Source organism: Heliangelus exortis, chromosome 7 (genome assembly GCF_036169615.1).
Source record: "Heliangelus exortis chromosome 7, bHelExo1.hap1, whole genome shotgun sequence".
In the NCBI taxonomy this organism is placed as follows: Eukaryota; Metazoa; Chordata; class Aves; order Apodiformes; family Trochilidae; genus Heliangelus; species Heliangelus exortis.
In genome coordinates this window covers 307,543-328,141 of record NC_092428.1, presented here as the reverse complement: position 1 = coordinate 328,141, position 20,599 = coordinate 307,543, and the positions used below count along the sequence as shown (strand labels likewise).

Sequence of the window (20,599 nt, the reverse complement as noted above, 5' to 3'; positions counted from 1 at the left end):
GAGGTGGGAGCAGTTTTGCTGCATAAATTATTGTGGCAAGAGTCACCCATCAGTTGCTGTGAGTGCCCCAGCAGAGGAAAGTGGGGTCCAGCATTGTGTGTCCTCCTCCCATCACTGCACCCTCTTTCAGATCCACTCCATGGTCACCAAATCCCCTTCCTTCTCTGAAAAGTGGCAACAACAGAGAAAGAAGCTGTTCCAGACTGGCTTCTGGTGTGGCAGACTTTGAAGTCCTTGCAGAGGGAGGAAACAGGGATGTCACAGGCTGTAGGTGCCCCAGGTTTCTGAGGAGGTTGTTGCAAATTGTGACAGATCCACCTTGCAGCCTTTTCCCCATCCCTGGCGTCACATGCAGGGAACAAGCATGCAATGGGAAAAGAAAAGCCATTCCTGGGGCCCTGGCAGGAGGAATGGAGGATGTGGGGGTACCTGGGGCAGTCAGTGAGCAGGAAACCCGACACCCCTTTTCACCCATTTCTTCTGCATTTTCCATGGCGTGGGTCCTGCTCCCCTCTTCCCTCACCCTCCCCCAGCTCGCCTGGTAATTCAGGAAGAAGAGGCCAAGGAGAGTAATATCATGCTGGAGATAGGACTGGAAGGGCAGTAATTTAGAATCAGAGGCTTATACTATTATTGCCTGCAAAGCCATTCATGGGAAATGATTCCCCCCATCCCCATCCCACCCCCCCTTCCCACCCTGCTCTCCTTGCTCTGCAATAACAATAACAGAAATGCCTTCAGGAGGCTTTTCTACTCAAAATGCAGGCAAAGGAGTGCTTTCCTCCAACACCCCTCTCCTTTCCCTTCCCTGCTCTTCCCCCTGCACTTGCTTGTCCCCCCTGCCTCCAAGCCTAACCGCTGCTCCCTCCCTTCTCTCTCCCACCCCCCCCCCCACAGGATAGAAAAAATAAAAATAATAATAGGGGTAATAAGAGAGGAGGTAATGGAACGTTCTCCAACTGGGCACATGTCAGAAGCCATTATATGTGGTGCAGATTTGCATAATTCAAGAAGCATCAAATTAAATTTGCATAATTCCTTTGATTACACTTGTTATTAAATGTAAGTGACATTGATTTACAAAATGGCCCAATATAAGGTTAATAGCAAATGTCACCTTCCAGCAGGGTGAATAGGGTGCATGTGTGGTGGTAGTGGTGATGGAGGAGGGGGAGAGGGGGGCCCGGGGAGGAAGGAGAGTAGACAATTGATTTCTGCTCCTCTCTCTTCCTTAAAGGGCTCAGGTCTCCTTTGCAGAGGAGCTGTGGACACGGGGTCACCAGGAGCTCCTGCCAAGTGCCATCGCTCCATGCTGGGATACAGCACAGACATCCAGGCTGGAAGGAGAGGAGAAAGGCAAAAAGCTGCTCCCCAGGCCCAGGTGTGCTCAGTGGGCAGGGAGAGTGACTTAATCTTGGTAGGAAGCTCTCCTTGAGGCAAGTTTTTTGAAATGGTGCATGAGCTGGACCCACAGTGTCACCCACGGGTGGGACAGACTGAACATCTGCCAGGGAAGCACTAGAGGGGGAGCAGTGGTAGGAGCAGTGCTTACATGGTAAAAACACACCTGTGATTATGGCAAGACCTATAAGGTACATACAGATCTTAAAAAAGGCCCCTGGCAGAGGACAGGAGCTGGCAGTGACACAGGCCCATCAACACTGTCCTCTTGCTCATCCTGCTGTGGCAGGTCCTGGGATCAAACACTTCCAGGGTACTCCAGGGCTTGTGACAGGAGTAATCTGTGTATCTTCCTTGTAAGTAGATCCCATCTCTGAATATCCTTTTTGCCTCTCTTCTTTCTGTATTTTTTCCTCCAGACAAGGAGTGTGATTTCATGCAGAAAGGCTGCCTGGTGAGTTGCACAGGCACCCTGAGATTCTGGTGATAAAAATAAGTTAAACATGTACCAGAGCTGGGAGAGTAGCAGACTTGCTAGTCACAGGCAGTTTCAAACACACGTGTACCTGCCCATAACCCACTTTTGGTTCTGCTGAAACTTTTTTTGCAAATCAAGAGGCTAGGGGGTGGGGAGGAACCTACAAATGTCCCTTTTGATTAAATTACCTGTCTTGTTCAATGTGAAAAAGGATGCTTCTTTTGGTGACTGAGATCTCTAAACGTTGTCTGATAACATCCAAATAAAATCAGAACTAAATGCCACTCCGAAGCAATCATTTTTCAGCATGTCTCAAAGACAAGGTACCCAGTTTTCTGGTGTAATTTTTTCTAGGGCTTTTATTTTCTTACTTTGAGAAACTTACTGACTGCTGTTAATGCCATGAATTCACAGGATGCTCCAGCCAGCTCAGATGTAAAGTTTCCTAAGAAAAAGTTCCTCAAGGAGAAATATCTCTCAGTTGACACTGAAGCAGGTGAAGACCAGCAGCAGGTGGGGAAAATGCCTGATCCCAGAGCCAGTATCACCAATGGACTTGGACATCAGCAAGGGGAGCCCTGATGATAAAGGTAATGCTGGTGATAGAGGGTTTGGAGCACCCACTGACCCTGCTGGTATTAGAGCTTTGACAACCACAGAGGAGCATTGTCTGCATAGAATAAAAAGTGTGACAATGACAAGACTTCTATTGTGACCCTCCTGAGCCCAGATTCTTGAAGGTGCCCAACTTGGGACAGCTGATGAAAAGATCTTTTTGAGGTTAAGCACACTGGTAGTGGCTAATGTCTCAGGCCTGGGTCCCATCCCCATTGTGGGAATGAGGAAATTGAGTGTCTGGATTTGGTGGGTGGATGGAATGTGCAGGTCCATTGTCCACACCCTGGATTCCCTGAGTGTGTGCAGGAGGTGTCTTTGCGCAATGCCAAGGGATTGCACTCTGCTTTGGGTATTTGTGTCTTTTGAGCAGGTGTTGTGCTTGCCTCTGCAAAGCAGCATTCCCCTGTGGCCCAATGACAGGCCCCTTTGTGCAGAGGACTTGGGCTGTATTCCCAGCCCTGTCAATCCCAAACTCTTCTCCGTGTCCCTCTCAGATCCAGGCACATCTTGGCTGGTTAGCACTGCTGGGGCTGGCTGGGGTGCTGGTGGAGGAGAGGGAATAAGCCCAGACCCTGTCAGGCTGTGTCCACTCTCCATGCATTCCCTGAAAACCATCTGCTGGCAACCTGGTTTTGCACAGGAACCAGGAATGAGGTTTCTCTGCAGCAGCTCTGGCTTGAAACTCCAGGTCAGTCACACGTGCTGCCCCTCCAGCACGGTGATGCTGATGTAGGATGCGGGGAGTGAGAGGTTTGTTTTCAGGAGTGGATGGAGGGGCTGTGATGTTTGCTGCTGGCTTTGGAGGGGCAAAGGCTCCAGCCCTGGCATGGCTGCTGCTCACGTGCCCATCACATCCTGAGGTATTTTCGTGCCAGCATAAGCTGTAACTCTCCCAGGTCAGAGCTGGCATGGGCAGAGGCAGTCAGGGCTGGCAGCTGCTCCTGCTGCTTTGCCAGGGGAGAGGGTAATTTCTTTTCCCTTCCTCTTGCTACTTTGGCAGCTGCCGGGCTGGTCCGGGGCTCTGCTCGCCGTCGGGAAGATGGGGAACTGAGCTGGAACCCCTGAAAGCCAACAGCAGGGAGAGAGAGAAAGAGAGAGAGAGAGAGAGAGAGAGAAGCTCTTATTAAGGGTAACCCTGGCTCTGGCTGACAATTGCTGACATCGTCATATTTAGCACCCGCACGCAGCCAGCCTGAGAGATGCTCACACACTGGGTGAGCCAACTGCAAATTAATCGTCAGTTCATTACTGCTCCGTGCCTTTCATCCTGACAGCAGCCTCTCAAACGTGGATATAATTGGAAGGGTCCATGTGGCAGGAATTTGGTGAGGGCTGGGGTGGGGGAGCTGAGGTCTCTCCCTCTCACTTCCGTCCTTTCTGCTCTCTCCCTTTCTCAGGCTGAGTTCTGGGAGCAAAAGCCAAGCCTAGGACAGGCTGATGAAGGGAATTAATCTGGTCTGCCCCTGCATCTCACCCCTGCCACCTACACCCCTTGACGTACACCAAGGTCTTGGTACTCAGAGATTTGTTTGTATCCAGGAGGTTCCCTTGAGCTATAATTACCCTCGGCTTGCCAACTAGGTGTGCAGAGTTGCAGGGTCTCCTGTGAGGACTTGAATCTGTGTGTCTCAGTTACTGCTGGTGGTGGTGGGTATTGCTGCTGCTGCCACTGCTGTGCTGCTGGGAGCCCCATCACTGCTGCACAGCCAGTGGGAAGAGGACCTGCAGCCAGGAAGGGTCTTCCAGGCCAGGGACAAGGCTGAGGAGCAGAGCTGGAGGTGGGCAGGGGACAGGAATGACAACCAGCATCCTTGGGAACTCATTCTCTGGAAAAATAAATGGGGACTGCTCTGACATGACTGCAGGGAATAAAATCCTCCCAGGAATGGAGACCCAGGGTGCGAGAGTGTGGGGCAGGATTCATTTTTTGTTTCTCTTTTGACTGATATCAGGAAGGGTATTAAAATAAATCATTGGTGCTGTCCCAACGTTCAGACTGCCACACTTAAAAACAAATGGGTCCCTCAAAACTGGTTGTGCAGTGGGAAGCCACACTTGCTGCCAAGTGATGGAGCTGCCTGGGGCAGATGAAGAAAGAGCTTTTTTTGGGAAACCTGTTCGGACAGAAACTGCCTTGGAGCATTTCTGGGAAGTGTTTTTTCCTCCTTTTTTTGGTGGTTGATGTGCAGGCACCTTTCCAGTGGCCGCCTCTGGTGCACCCATCCTCTCCAAGCTCTCCCCTGGGGGCTGTGGCAGCTGAGGAGCTGATCACAGGCCAGGGGGAGGGCTGGGGGTCTGTGCTGACCAGATGCCTGCCAGGAAGGACCCGGATGGGTTAAGCAACTTCCAACAGCCTGGTCTGTGGCTTCCTGAGCTGTGTTACTTTGCTTCCCTCAGTGGTCTAAAGGATGAGGCTGTGGAGCTTCTCCCCGAGACAGAGGGAGCCGTGCCGTGGGGACTCCTGCCCCCCCTTCGCCCTGTCCCCCCTGCTCCTCCCCTGCAAAAGTTATTGTCGTCTTGGTAGAGTCTCAGGTAGGCAGATGAATGGGAAATGTTCCTCTCCATTACGAGCTGCACTTGACTGGAGTCTCATTACATTACGATGGCGCTTTAGCAGGCGAATGGGCCTTGCGTCTGGGTTCCCAGCACCCCTCATACCTCCCTGATAACGTAAATTACCCTCCGCCTCATTGCCTCAAATGATCAAACATCAAATTGCTAGTAAAAAAAAAAAAAAAAAAAAAAAGAAAAGAAAAAAGAAAAAAAAAAAGGAAAGGAAAAAAAGAGAGAAAAAGAGAGAGAGAAGAGAGAAAGGAGAAAAGCTGAGCAGAAGCATGGGTTGCATCTAGATGGTTTGTCAGCAACAAGAGACGAGTCAATGGCTCTTGCTAAAGATGAGTCCGTTGAAGGCTTTGGGCATGGTAATTTCCCTGACATTAAAGTACACCTGTAAAACCCAAACAATGCTTTATAACTCCAAATTACACCGGTCAAGACACGCAGCTGTAGAGCCCCTCTGACTCCTTTGGGCCCGGGGAGGGTGCCTGCAGGTAACCTGTGTTTCTCACCCACAGCCCCCAGCGATGCCCAGCGGTGGAGGTTGCTGTCGATGCTGTGTCTGAACAATCTGCCAGATCCTCCCCAATCTGCCTCACCCCCCCACCCTGACAAATTCCCAAAAGAAGGGCTGCAGGGTGAGCAAAACGAGAAGGAGAAAAAAAAAGAGGAAGAGGCACCAGGAGGGAGGGAGCGAAGGGAGCAGGAAGGCGCAGGGCTGGTCGGCTCCACGGAGAAAAATATGTCTGTGGGCAGGGTAACGAGGCGCAGTGGGAAGAGCAGGCTATACGTCTTTTCTCAGTATTTAAACGTGTGCTTAATATGGCGCTCAGTGGAATGGTTAATCTGCTAATGCTGGTAGTGTTTGCTGTAGTACTCAGGGAAATGTTTACTGCAGTATTTCATGGGGATTGTGTTCTGGATGGCACAAAAGGAGGAATCACTCTAGCGTACAGGGAAAATGTTCATTGCAAAATATACTGGAATATTAAGAGGTTTATTTAGTGGCGTACTTAGTATAATATGAAAAGAGTTAAGTACAGAGTGTTTTATTAATATTTTTGGGGTGTGGATGAATTTCAGTGCTCGGGAAGGTTATGGAGAAGCAATTCCAGCAAAGGCTGGTTTTATTCATAGATTTATAGATCTTAAGACCATAAAGGACTCTTTGATCAGCTAATCTGACCTTCTGTATAACACAGGTATATACAGCATGGACATACCTCCTGATTCAGCAAAGCACTTTAAGCACTTGCTTAAATTTAAGTATTTGAGTTGCCCCATGGAAGGCAGAGAAAATAACCCCATTGAATCAATGGGACTATTCATGCCCTTAATGGGAAGCGGGTGTTTAGGCATTTGCTGAATTGGGACCACAAGAAGATAATGCAACTAAATGAGTAATTCATAACCACCCATTTATTCAACTGCTTTTGCCTTCTTTTCTGCTTGTGGATTGCTCTGGAGCCAATCGCCATTTCCTGCAGTGTATTCATTGTCTGAACTCATCCACTGAGTAATTTCAGTGGAAACCCTTCCTCGATAGCTCGCCCATAAACAGCTCATTGTGGATATGGGAATATATGCACATACGTTTTTTATGGGAATATATGCACATGCATTCTAGGAACGTGTGAGCACACACGTGTGTGTGTTTGCAGTGAACATGAGGGCACACACAGGCACACACACGAACACAGGGTGCAGATCTTCAGCTGTGATAAAAAACCCAATTCCTGAGCTGGTGAGGTTGCATTGCTTCCCACCCCACTTCCCAGTCTCAGTTTGCCTTTGTTTGGAGTGAACCCATAATGTTCCTGACCCCTGACTGCACGTGGTGAATGTTGAGGTCCAGTTTCCAATGCAAATATTTACCCAGGGAATTTTTTTTTTAAATGTACTTTTGTGATTTTTCTCCTCTGTCTCTTCATTATACACTGGCTTGCAACACATCCCTGGCCGTAATGTGATCTGCTGGGAATTTTGCAGGAAGTGAAATGGAAGAAGGTACAAAATTAGTTGGAGTGAACTCTGCAAATTGTCATTGGTGATCTCTACCTGTGTCAGGCTCTCCATCCCCTCTGTTTGCTCACGAAATGGTCACGAGTCCATTCTTATTTTGGTTTGCATTGCCTTGGGATTTTTCAAATCAGCCAGGGCGTATCTTCCCCAGACAAGTGTGTTTGCAAACCACTTGTGGCATGGAATCAGTCAGTTACCTGACGTGGCTTTTTTTAAAACAAAACTGAGGAAGAGGTAACTGAATGGGGTGGAATTGTGTTTGTGCAGTGGGCAGCTCCAGTTCTCATGCAGCCCTTAACTCTGCACTAGGAATTACAGCATGGGAATGATTTATTTCTGGTGCAGGCTGCCAGAAATGTGTTCTTTCTAAAAGTTGCTCTGCTTTTTTAGGATTCACTAATATTTTCAGGATTCACTGATCTTTTAAGGAAATCAAAGGAATTACCATGATAGAGTAGAGTATGGGTGGCTACATTCTAAGAACCTAGCGTGGTGTTTCCTACATTGCAGATTATTTTCCTTCTTCACATTCTCCCCAGCACCAGAGAGAGGGATGTGATAGAAACTGGGTGTGGTTTGGGGCAGGTGATCCAGGTGCACTTCTTCCCTGAGGGATAAGCCACAGTTTGAGGTTTTCAGCAGCTGAGATGCCAAGATCAGGGACACTGAGGCAGCAGCAGGACGTGTGTCCAACTGAAAATGGAGAGAAGTTTGTTTTCTCCTGGTTTAACATAAGGTGGAATTTTTTCTTGCTGTTTCAGTGGAGCAGAAGGCCACTGTGATTTGTCCAGTCCGAATGAGATGTGCTGTTTGCAGATGGCCACTGTCCTTTCTAGCACAGCAGTTGTGCTTCACAATGGGAGGACAGTTCAACACAAAAAATAACTTACAGCAATTATTTTTCCAAAATAGAAAGTGAAATATTTTGACTTTCCAAAATTACCTTTTTCTTTTCTGTTTTTCCCTTGGGGGGTAGGGGGGTGGCCGGACTCAGGAAGAGTCAGCAAACAGCCCGAGCCAGCTAAAAGCAGTTTTTTCCTGCAGGGAAACTTTATTCCCTGAAAGCAAAGGAGAAGCTGCAAGCCCTTATGCTGCTTTTGCTTGGTGTTGCTGCATCTGAGACGTCTCAAAAACAGGGTGTACATCCTCCTGCCAGTATTGGTGTAGCATCCAGCCCAGCAGGGAGCATTTGGAGCTGTTTAATAATGGGGGACAGGTTGCAAGCAGGGGAGGTGTTAGACAGGGCTGTGGATGCACACTGCAGAGGTTTATTTGCACTGTGGCTCAGGCTGAAGCCCAGCCTGCCTCTGCCATTCTAGCTTTCTTTTTCAGGGAGAGTTTGCCACTTGTAGATGCGAAGAGTCATTTAGGTGTTGGCTTTGTTTGCCGATGCAGACAGTCCATCAGCTATCTTAATCCTCTCTCTGTCCCAACAGGCTGAATTTAAAAAAAAAAAAAAAAAAGGAAAGTGCTTGCAGAGAATTTACAAAAGGAATAAAACCACTTACTCCTTTCCATGTTTTGCACAGAAAATTAAACTAATTTTCAGGAGTTATTCTGAGCTGAACTTTCAGCAGGTATGGGGATAAGCAGGACTAGGTTATGCTTATCCTACTCATTGACTTCCCAACACTGTTTTGGATGACATGCAAAATCAAATCCTGCAAGATGTGATCATTTAGGGTACTATGGCATATTTTGGAACAGTAGGGCTGTTAGCCCCAGCATCTTGGCCAAATTCCAGCCTGGATAATTATGTTATGCTGGCCTCTATTCCAGCCTGCAGTTCAAATAGGGGAAATAAAATAAAAAATAAATAAATAAATAAATAAATAAATTAAGAGTTGTCATTTCTCCTCTGAGAAGTCCTGCTGTGTGATGATGGATGCTTTTTTCCACCCCAGAAGTATCTGCATTTCAGGAAACACTGTGTCCATGTTCCTACTTGCCTTCCCGTTGGATAAAACCTTCTCCGAAGAAGTCCAGGGCATCTCCTGTGTGGGAAGGAAGCAGCAGAGCTGGGCAGTGTGGAGCTGGGTGCTTTACAGCAGCCCCACAGCCTGCCCTCTGTCAAGCCCAGAGTCCTACACAAATTCCAGATCTTCTGGAAGCCAGGGGCTGGGCTCTTTGTCCTTCTGGCAGCCCCCAGCTGGGGTGCTGAGGGGGATGCATGGGCAGAGAAGGGGCAGGCTGGCATCAGATGGGAGAGGCAGGGCTCACCGGTGGGCTTGACCCGTGCCTGTAATTTGTAAAGAGCATTTTTACACCAGATCGATGCTTTCCTCAGCATTTTAATGCACCCCATTGGTGTCCTTAAACTCTAATGATGCAGTCTGTGAGAAGCTGCCATTTATTACCCACAGATGGGGTGATAATTATTGACAAGATTGTAACTAATAATTAAACCCATTTGCTCCTTTAAACAAGTTGGTGTGAATTATTTGCAGGGAGTTCTGTAGCAAGGCCCCCGGTCACTCCAGACAGGCTGCCCAGGAGCAGAACCCCTGCCAGGACCCTGGGAAGGTGCTGGTGAGGTCCAGGCTGCTCAAACACTTGCTGGAAGTCCTTCCTCTCCGTGTGGGACCTGCTTGGGTCACCAAGAAGTTAGTAAGCAGCCCCATGCTCCCACCCAAACCCCAAGCTGTGCCCCCTGAGCCCCAGGGTGAGGGCTGGGGATGGGCTCTGGCTCTGCTAGAGGGACTTGGGTTAAACAGTGATCCAGGGATGGAAAAATCAGAATTTTGCTGATGGGTTGTCCTTCTCTTGAGTATCTAGAGCCTGCCTCTTCTTCAATAGTCACACGTTCCCTGCTGTTAGGTTTGTCATACTTCAGGTCAAAATTACCTTCCCATCCCAAAGCAAAGATTATGGGAGGGGAGGGGGAATAGCATAATTTGTTTATGTTTTTCGTTTCCTCAGGAAACAGAGAGATTGTTTAACCCTTTGTACTGCTGTGTGGTGCTCAGGACCAGAATTCCAGGTGCTGCCCAGCATTCCTGGTGAGGTGGTGCCAAGGTGGGGGGGCTGGGAGGAGAGTGTGCAGGGGGACAGGGGCTGCTCTGCTCTGCCCATCCCTGCAGGGAAAAGGTGATGAGGACGGAGGTGTGGAGCAGGATAACCTGTGCAGGCTGGTGTGGAGGCTGGGGTGGGCAGAGAGCAGCATCTGCAGCACCAGGAGGGCTGCCCGGGGGAGCTGCCTTCCCTGGTGTACCTTTTGAGGGAGGGTGTAAATCTAATCTCAGTGCTAGGGTCCATTAGCATTAGAGGGGAGTGCTCTCTATGCATTCATTCCCCACTCTCACCCCTGGATGACAGTGTCCCCCTCCACTGTCTGCTGTAGCACAGGGGGAAGGCTGCCCATCAATCCTCCAGCAGTGCTGGATAATGCCATCCTAAGTGTGAATTTTGTGAGCAATTAACAGTAACAAATACCCCATACTTGTGCATATAAATAGTGGTGTTTCCCTTGGTTGTTCCATCTGTACTGTGGTCTATCTGTTCTTCTTTTATTGAGATGGCTCTGGTTCCTCCCAGTGCCTTCCTGGGTCAGTACTGGGATTGCTTGGCCCATCTGCAGGAGATCAGGGCCTGGCAAAGAGCTCAGTGTGACAGGGAGGAGAGATGTGATTGTGGACCAGGGGGTTTATTGCACTTGAAGTGGAAACCTGAGCTGAGAAGCTGAATGCAAAGCAACCAAGTTGTCTCAATGAGTCTCAGTGCCACTGCATCCCCAGGGCCATCTGCAGTGTCACTACTGACAAGCTGCTAAGGTGAGGTTTGAAGAGGTTTGTTTTTTTTTAAAAAACCATGTACTGGCAGCAATATTTCCCCTAATACCCTCACCCCTGCATACCAGGCTGTACAGGCACCTGTAAAAATGTGTATCCACTGTTTTTCTGGTTATTGGGCTTTGTCTGCAGTATCTTTCACCTTCCCCTTCTTCAATGAAGAAGAGTATGGGAAGACTAAGCCTGACATCTAGACGTTGCAGGATTTTAGCCCCCAGCTTTTTAAAGCCTCGACCTAAGCCTCATAGTGTCAGAAATTACTCAGAGGATGCTCACACCATAGCTGTAACCATCCTGTTGAACTCAGAGGGACTGTTTACATGCTTAAGGTTAATCACAAGCATAAATCTCTGCAGGATCAAGGCTGCAGACAAAACTAAGGGAAGGCACTGAAGAGGCATATGTCAAACTGGGCTGTGGTGGAGAGCTCACCCAGACTTAAACATAACATTTGAGAAAATGAGTCCATTTGTTTCTGAGGCATCCTGAACATTGGCATGTAGTAATTCCATAATGGATCCATTTAACCAGTCCTATAGCTGAAATACTCTTAACAAATATTTCCTTTAATAGCACTTAAAGAGGGAGTGCAAAGAGAGAAATTTTAAAGCACAGATGTGTTATTGCTGAGTTCCAGTTTTGAGGGCTTTCCAAGTACCAAAGTAATTTTTCTCGGAATTTGGCTCAATATTTAACAAATCAAGTGAGATCAGGAAGTGATCTGAGGTCAGTGTTTTTAACCCGAGTTGTTTGTTAAATTGTCCCAGCTCTGCAGTAACAACCAGAACAAGCACAGGCCATATTCAAAGGTAATTCAAACAATCCTCAGGAACTTTATAATAAAACCACTAGTCTGGAGAGCAAGGCTGGAACAATGGAAACAAGGAAGAACCCTTTCTGTGGGAGATGGGAAAAGCCTGTGAGCTGGGATCTGGAGTCAGAAGAAAAGCCAGATTTCAGCCTTAGCTGCAGTGATTAACTACATGAACTCCAGTCATTGTTAATGAGCTTTCAGCACCAGCCAAACCAAGTTGGCATCTGTACAGAGGCGAGGTGGTCAGGCCAGGAACACTGGATGTAAACCCTGTGGCATGGGAGCAGCTCTCAGCTTCGTGTCACCCTGCGTGGTGGCTGCTGGAGAGCAGAGAGATGATGGGACTGCAGCACTTTGGATCTCTAGTATGAAAGAGAGGTCTTCAGGCACCCTTGGGAGCCTCCTTTCACAGAAAGCAGTTCTTCACAGACCCCCTCCTCTCAGAGCTGCTCTCCAGGACCTGGGAGGGAGCACTGTCCCTCAGGTCACCCCAACAATTGCTCATCACAGCCAGGCAGGTAGATGTTAATGGTGCTGTCCACGTTGCACAGCCCTTTGCAGATCACCAGCAAGGGCTCTCCAGGCCACGGGTGGCCCCCAGCCCTCTTTGGGAAGCAACGTGCTGTAATAATGTATCCCTAACCATGCTTTATACCAATAAGTAGGCTATAACCCTGTCAAGGTGTGCTGGTGACTCTATAAACCATGAGACCTGAATGGTCAATGGTCGAGTGGTTTAAAGCTGTCACCAGAATACTGAGATAGCCTTATAAGCCTGGTGCTGCATGGCTGGGAATACATTATTCACTGTAATATATGGTAAGAAATACCTGCACGGGGTCTGAAATGAACTGCTTGAGCCACTAGCCAGCGTGGCTAGTGATGGGGGAAGCCCGTCAGCATTTTCCTGTGCAATGGGAGCAAAAAGAGGTTGATGTCTCCTCCATGTAAAGAAATTGGGTCTTGTGCAGAGGAGGGAGGGGAGCTGAGCCCCTGGCCATGAGGGTTCCTGAGCCCCTTGGCTGCAGCAGGGCAGGGAGCGCCTGGGGTTGGTGCCCTTCAGAGTTGTGCATCCCCCACCTGCCTTCCCCAGATGTTCTTCTGCTTTGTGGAGGATCCAGGATGGGCTGGGGCTGTCAGGTCAGAGCTGCTCAGGGCTGGCAGGTGGGGACACTGTGCAAAGCACCACAGTCATCTGCCAGGTGCCTCTGCTCCCTCACCAAGCTCCATGGTGTCAGGAGCATCACAGGGGAAGGTCTGAAACTCTGCAAGGTCTATTGCAAGCCAGTGGAGGATTTAGAAATGGGTTCTTAGGACACCTAACCCTAATCTTGCACTGATGGGGAGAAAGAGGTTCCATCCCTGGCAAGTGTGTCTTGGGTAGCACACAGAGGCAGAGGGATTGAGGTGTCTGTGCAGGCAGATGACCCCACAGCCAGGACTTGGGGCTCTGAGAGGGTATTCTGGGTCATTTCATGAGAGAAGCCATCAATTCTGCATCTTCCTTCTTCCATCCATAGCCAGGCTTGGTGACTGTATGAGTGACTGTATGAGTGAGGAGGGAGAAGGGATGCTCTGAATCAGATGGGCAGGAAAATAAAAGCTTTCCTCACCCTGACAGCCTATGCTGCTCCAAACACAAGCAACCAGGTCCCTGGGAGTGTCCCCGCTTGGGTACCCTCTGGTGCCAGGGGGAGAAACCAGGAGAGCTTGGTGGATTTCATGGGAAGATGTGAGGGGAGGGAGGAAAGGCATTGTTAGCCATGTTAGCTCCACATTGCCTGCAGGGCTTATCTGGCTTGCTGTATTTATTTCATATACATGTATTTTGGATCTCAGTTCCTTCTAAAACAGGCACTGAGCAAGATTTCCCTGTCCCTTTCCAGCCTGTGCTTTTCTGGTTTTTTTATAGCAAAATGTGTTCAGAGTACTGTCCCCCAGAAAATGCTTCCTGTGCTACCCCCCACCAGACAGTAGTGCAAAACACATTAGAAAATCTCTTTTCTAGTGATTTTTTATATTTGATGTCAGCGAAGATAAAACTAATGGTGTCGAGCAATGCAAGGAAGGGGAAGATTAAACAAAATCTATCCCCTGCAAAAACAAAGCAATCAATATAACATTATCCTGCTGCAGATGGCTTCCAACTTGCTTTAATTTGTGGCTCCCAAGAAAAATCTCTTGAATCTCTTCAGCATCCTGCTAGAAAATTCCCAAGCCCCCACTTGGGGAGCTTGCTTTCCCACCCTCCTAGTAAGAAGAAACTATTATTCAAACTTAAAACAAACTTTTTGTTCTCGTTTCCTATTTTTCTCTGCTGTTTTATGTTCTCTGCTTCATTTTGCATCTCTTGATTCCAGTTCAACATTTCTGCTGAAGAGAGGAGCACCTGTTTTTAACTGGCCTAGTACAAGAAAAACAAGAAACCTAAATAAACAAGAAAACTGAAATAAAGAATGTTTGGTATTTGAGGTGTAAAATATTTTATTTCTGTGTGCCATATGGTGACACTCCTGAGATACTGAAAAGTTGAAGGTGAGAAGTTTAAAAAACTACCAAGCTTCTTCAGAAATTCTCTTTCACAAAAAAATGTGAATAGAGCAGCACTTACACCTGAAACTAAGGCAGAGGACATTCAGAAATATTGCAAAAAACAATGTTGAAGCAGAAAAGCTGTGTTTTTTCGAAGTTGTTCTACAGATCCGTAAAGATGCTGCTCCATGAAATGACGAGTGGTTCATTCACCAAGCCATCAGCTTGGGAAATATATGCAACAGGAATTCATTTGTTTCCAGCTAATTGCACTTTCATTTCCTCCTCCTCTCTTTGCAGGCGAGGGCTGGAGCTGTGCTGTGTGTTCCCTCCCAGCACCCACACCCCAGCCCACAGGTACCTTGCCCTACTCGAAGGTGCAGCCACTTCTTTTGCTTCTGGCACCCTCATGGGGCAAAAAGTATTTAGGACCCAGAGGTCTGGAGTGGCAAGGACTGGCCTGATGTGTTTTATCCCTGGCATTGAGTCATTGGCATGCTGAACAGTTGTAGTCTAACAAATGAACTTCTCTACGTGTTAGCTACCCTTTCTGTGAAATGAAGGTAATGATATTTATCCAGCTGGGATGCTGCAAGGAGTAATTAATGTGTACAAATCACTTTGAATTCCTCTAACGAAGTGCAAATTGTATTATTAGTCCTCCCAGAAGCTGGTAATAGGTTTGTGTCTGCCTTCAGTGAAGGTCTGACCCCAGTCCCCTGGGTTCATCTCCAGGAAAAACTCTTCCTACTGTTTGTATTACAGCAGATCCAAACAACCCCTCCGAGGCCTGAGTCCCCGTGGTGCCATCATCAGTGTCCCCATTTTGGTGAGTGACAGCCCAGCCAGGTGTCCATGGATGGAGCTCACTTCTGATGGATGCTGGTGGTGAGATTGGGTAAGGTAGGTGACCACTGGCTCTTTTCTTCATCTCATACTCTGTTGGAGACACTCTGTGTTCTGATTTCTGGATACTTTCAGGCAAGAAAAATCCAGGAAGGGCTGGTTTGGTTGGATTTGTAAATCTTCATGCACAACTAAAAGGGGAGCCATGGCTACATCTCCAACAGCTTTTCTAGCATTTGTCCTGGGTTTTTTTGGCTGATGTAGCTGTTAATTTCTTGTTACTGTATCCATACCTGGAACAGAGCAGTAAGTTGTTTCACTACTAATATATTGGATTTCTTTATTTTTTGACTGATGAAATAGTCTAAAACTTACTAAATGGTTTCCCCTGACATTAGGAATCAGTTTAAATTGTGCCTTTTCTGGAGGGAAAAAAAAAAAAGAGCAGAAAAAAAAGTGTCACAGTTTCCTGCCAGGAGCAATGACAGGTTGCTCTGTGTTCAGCTGTAAGAAGCTGCAGGTTTCACAGGCACTGCTGCTGTTTCATGGGGCAGAGCAGAGCCAAGGATTAGCCTCCTGGTTCCAGGGCTGCTCAGACCCTTCTATTGCCAGCACCCAGACAGGCCAACAGACTTTCTAGGTGAAAATGCCACCATTTTCATCTCCCCTGCTTGCCCATTTGTCATATGGAGTTCTGATCAGCAAGGGCAGCCCCTGACTCCTGGAGGCCCCTCCCAGATGGTTCCAGCAGGAGGCAAGCTCAGGAGACACATCCCAGGTCATCCCACTGCCAATGGGATGAGATGCAGGATAAAAGTTGGCATGGTCAGAGAAGTGAGGAAAGGCAGAGCAGAAGCCTCTGGTGGTGTAAACTGTTCCCACTCCATGGATCCTGGAGTGTGCTGATGCTGATGTACCCCAGTAGAAGCCTGGTTGGAAAGGACCCACCAGGAGAGGGAATCTTATCTGGGGTGATCCTTCCCAGGCCACTGGCAGGTGCTGAGCAGGACTTCCCTTCCTCCCTGTCCTCCTCCTGCCTGCCAGCTCCCCGTGCCCCTCACCTCTCCGTGCCAGGTCCCTCCTCCTCCTCCCACAGGGTTTGTCTGGAGAGCTGGGAGCTGCTTCCAGGCGATGTCTGAAGGAGCCTTTTTGAACACAGCGTGTGTGAGGATGGGCGGGTGGGGAGAGGGGGTGGGGGGAGAGGAGAGGTACAGACACAGCACTCCTTGGCAGTGATTTATAGACTGGGTCAGGCACAAATTGACTCGTATGCAAGAAATGTAAATGGAATCGAGACTTTTGATGGAGAAGCTCATTTTCAGACTTAAACGCTTTAGATTAAACACACTCACACACAAATGCTGGCGGGGAGGGTGTTTTATATAATTTACATTACAAATCAATTCATTATCCACAGAGGCAGGTTGCACTGATTTTCAAGGATCGGAGATTTGATGAAGAGGATTCATTTCAAGAAATAAACCTTTTAAATTAACCGCAAGATGAGGGAAATTTCTTTATTTAAAAAATGCGCCAGCCCCTTCTTTGTTTCTTTTATTATTATTAATATTATTTTCCATGCGGCTCTGGGTCATTAAGGAGGGTCCAGAAGTCACAGATTGCCTTTCTGAGGGAGGAGAGCTGAGAACTTTGAATGTCACATATTTTGTCTGGCTCCAAACCCTCCATTTATCGCAACACAATTTGTTACCTGTGGTTGGCTCTCCACACCACTCTGCGCTCTGTGCCACGACTGATTTAGCAGGGAATGTCCTCTCCACCTTGAACTTGAAAGGAGGAAAGTCCCTGGAGAGGAGAGATGGAAGAATTGTGAAAGACAGACTGCCAGCTGCCTCAGGAGCAAAATGCCCACTGAGCTTTGGCTGAAGTCCCCTCGAGCTTTGTCAGGGTGAGGAGCTCAGGAAGCCTCCTTGTAACACAGTCAGGTGGCTCTGCGGGGGAACCTTTCTGATGCAGAGGTACAGAAAAGGAAAAAAGAGAACCCCAGAACAAACATGGGTCCTGATGTCCCCATCCTGTCCTAGAGATGTGCAGATCATGGTGGAGAACAGCCATGGCTGGAGGCAAAGCAGGAGGAGGAGGATGACTGAGAGATAGGTGCCACATTACCCTGCTCTTCCTTGGACAGGTTGCAAAGTTCCCTCTTTGAGGAAGACTTTTGGTCTCTTGCTGAACCTTCTGGGTGTAGTTTGTTGCCCTCCAACCATTCCTGGCCACAGCTCTCTTGTAACTCCCAGCAACATCTCCTGCAGCCTGGCTGAGTGCAGCCTCCCAGGCCCCTGGCATCCCGCCTGGATGCAACACAGACAGAGGCAAAACACCTTCTGTCTTACCTAAGAAAGCTCTTTTTTGTTGTTTCTTTGTTTTGCTTTGGTTTTTTTCTTAGATACTTCTTACAAAAACCCCAAATGTATGGGCATCTTTCTCACTCCAACCCCAGTGTGGGCTCTGGAGGAGGATGCTGCCCACTGCTGGTGCCCTACCTGGGCAGGTAGACAGAAATTACCTGAGCTGGGGGAGCCAAGGCACCAAGAGTAACAACCCTGATCTCGCAGGGGAAAAAGGAAAAGGAAAAAAAAAAAGGCTATGGGATCTTTAATGACCACAAACATCCAAGACCTTCCTTTAACATCTCTTCCCAAAGCAATTGTGCATGTTTTAGCAGGGGAGCTTTTATTCTCATGTGGGTGGGGTGGCCAGATCACTGCCCCCTCTCCCAAGCACAGCTGGACCTGATTGGTCCAAGCACACAGAAAAACAACCTGAAACATGTTTGACCTTCACAACTTTCCTTTACAGACCAGCAAGCTAAAACCCTGAAGGAATTTTCCTGAGTGAGTTTGTCCAAAGCAACGTTCACCACCTCATTCAATATTTGCCTGCAAAAAAAATGCCAATTATTGAGAGACAGTCCTGGCTGGGCATCAATAGGCAGCCAGGTGTGAGAAGTTGAAGAGAAATACATCTCATTAATGTGGAATTGTTTTTAGGTTAATAATCTTGCGTTAATTTTCCTTTAAAATATTGTCTTTGACCGTTAAACGCTCGCACTGTTATAAAAAGAACGTAATAAATGATCTTGAAGCAAATTCTCCTGCCAAATGTCATAATTTATTTGCATAATTAGCTCTTAATTTTAATTCAATATGCAAATCCACGCTTCCTTTAAATTGCAGCAGCCTGTTTCCCGGCCCTGGCTGCCATGAATTTATTGTGAGGCGGCTGTTTGAAAAGCAGCTTCCCTGCCTGCTGGGGATGGCTGCCTGGGGGAGGGGGTGCCCACCGCCAGCTCCCCTCACTTTTTGTGTGGGTTTTGTTTTGGTTCGCTTCTTATTGAGTTGGACACCAGCCTGCTTCCCTCCCTGAGCATCCTCCTCTTCCCCCCAACAAGTCCTGTTTCCCTTTGTCTTCCTTCTGCATTCTCCCTCTTTTCTTTTCCTCTTTGGAGAAGACAGTGTTGATCCCCTGTGTTCCCTGCCCCTTGTACCCCCTCACCCCCCCCCCAGGAGCAGCTCTGGCTCAAGCTAACCTGGCAACTGCTCTGCTCTCCTCTCCTCCCCCCTCAGCTCCCTGCCTCCAGTCCCTTTTTCAGTGACGTTCCTCCTGGAGAAAGGAGAGAGTTTGGAAAGGCTTCCCCATGGGTGTCACCCCTGGGTCTCTCTCTCACCATCCCTGTCACCTCTCTAGCTCTGCCTCCATGGCACTGGGACACCCCAAACCACTGGGGGAGGTGGCAGGAGACCCCTGATGGGTCAGAGGTGCTGCCCTGACTGCAGGGAGGTGTCCAAGGGAGAAGTCCTGGTCCCCTCTGTGTGACACAATGGTGCCAGCACCCTGGGGTTGGGGAGAATCCCAGGCACTGCTCCTGGCACAGCACTCGGGTGGGAGTGGGGCCCACGGGAGCCAAATCTCTGGAGGGTTCTGGACACCTTACCAGCTTGTCTGATCAGGGAGGGCTGTGAGTGCTGTGTGCTCCCAGCCCCCTGACTTTACACCCCAGGCCACTGTTTTTTCATGGCACCAGGAGAGGAGTGGGAGAGGTGGGTGATGCAGTAATGTGAGCCCAGGGTTCCCTGCACAGGCTGGGGACTTCAGCAAAAGGGACAAATTAGCTTTGACAATAGGAGATCTTTTTCACTGGGGGAGGACTTGGGGGGAAGATCAAGATAATTAAATGTTACTTCATCAAAGCAGAGGCAGTTTGCAAGCTGCTCTCCCTTGTAACTCTATCGCCTTCACCTCCCAGGATGGTCCAGGAGGGCCAGGGGTGCCTTGGCAGGAGGAGGAGCTGGCCAGGTTTGGGCTGGGGGCTGTAGGAAGGAGAGGGTGTTGGTATCTCATTACAGGCCTTAGATCTCTGGAGGGGAAAAAAAAATAATAAAAAAAAAAAATACCCAACCCCTAACCCAAACCACAGCCCTTTGTTAGAAAAGCTGTCTGGGAAGGAAGGAAGAAGACAGGAACAGCTCAAATTCAGTCCTTCCATAATTAAAGCTTGCAAAAGAATAAAAGGGGAGGGCCAAAATAAAAAAAATAAAAATAAAAAAAAAAAGGGCTTTCCATCCTCCCACCTGCTCCCAAAACAGGGCTGCTGTGCCTTCCCAGGAACAAAGGGATGTGGTGAGAATGGGCTCTGCTTGATCCCACAGTGGCTGGAAGGGAGCAGTGGGACAAATGTGTGGTGCTGCAGATGGGAGCCCCCATCAAAGCTGGGGGAGAAAAAGGAGGAAGTGTGCCTTGTGCCTTTCTGTTTTGCTGCTCATCAGAGCAGGGCTCTGCCTTCCCAGGCTGGGGAAAAATCTGCAACTAAAGACAAAAATGGTCCTATTCCAAACCTGAGCAAAAAGGAGCCAAACCCTTGTATCTGCTACAAAGCAAAATAAAGGAGAGGAAAGTCTGGGCACTCAGCAGCCCACAGACCTCTCCTGCCATGGTTTGGCTTATCAGAGCCTCTGGAAAAAAACACACATGTAAACCCAGAACAATTTGGGATTTGATTTTGTAACACAGCAGGGGTCTGGGTGCATGATATGGAAAAGGCAAACCCCTGCCTCCAGCCAAGGCCCTGTTTGTGCCCCAGGATTTGTCCTTTTTTCCTCTATCTACTGCCTCTATTGCTTCTTACAGCCTCAGACCTCAAATATTGTTTTATTCCAAGTGGCCCCTGCTTTCCAAACTGAGGCTGATGCTGCTGAAGCCTGGTCTGGCCATAAGCACGTGAAAGCCAAGAGGTTTTACTCCCAGATTTCCCCATGTCACTGAGCAGTGCCCATCAGTCACTCTCCTGTGCCTCAGTTTCTTCACCTGGGGTATATTATGCTCTCAAGGTCTGGGGTGTCTCATTTAGGAAGCTGAGGGAAGGTTCCTTGCTGAGAGGCACCAACACCACTTCTCTCTCCAGGGTCTTCCTTGAGTCTGCTTGGCCCAGAGCTGCTTTGGGTGAAGATCTCTCACTTGCCTGGGATGGGCTGTGGTGGGATCTGTGTCACCCGAGATCTCGAGGGTCTTGGTGAGCTGATGAAG

At 48.5% G+C, this 20,599-nt stretch overlaps 1 long non-coding RNA gene across 3 annotated transcripts; it reads left to right on the top strand.

Annotated features, from left to right (window-relative positions):
* Window positions 1-150: 150 nt before the first annotated feature.
* Window positions 151-18,165, top strand: LOC139798101 (uncharacterized). 3 transcript variants are annotated; one of them, XR_011726726.1, is made up of 5 exons: window positions 151-1,436; window positions 2,294-2,469; window positions 14,038-14,212; window positions 14,975-15,112; window positions 17,876-18,165. It is a non-coding gene; the product is annotated as an uncharacterized lncRNA (long non-coding RNA). The 3 variants fall into 3 exon arrangements; XR_011726727.1 differs by lacking the exon at window positions 14,038-14,212 and having other exon boundaries at window positions 14,978-15,112; XR_011726725.1 differs by lacking the exon at window positions 14,038-14,212.
* Window positions 18,166-20,599: the final 2,434 nt, after the last annotated feature.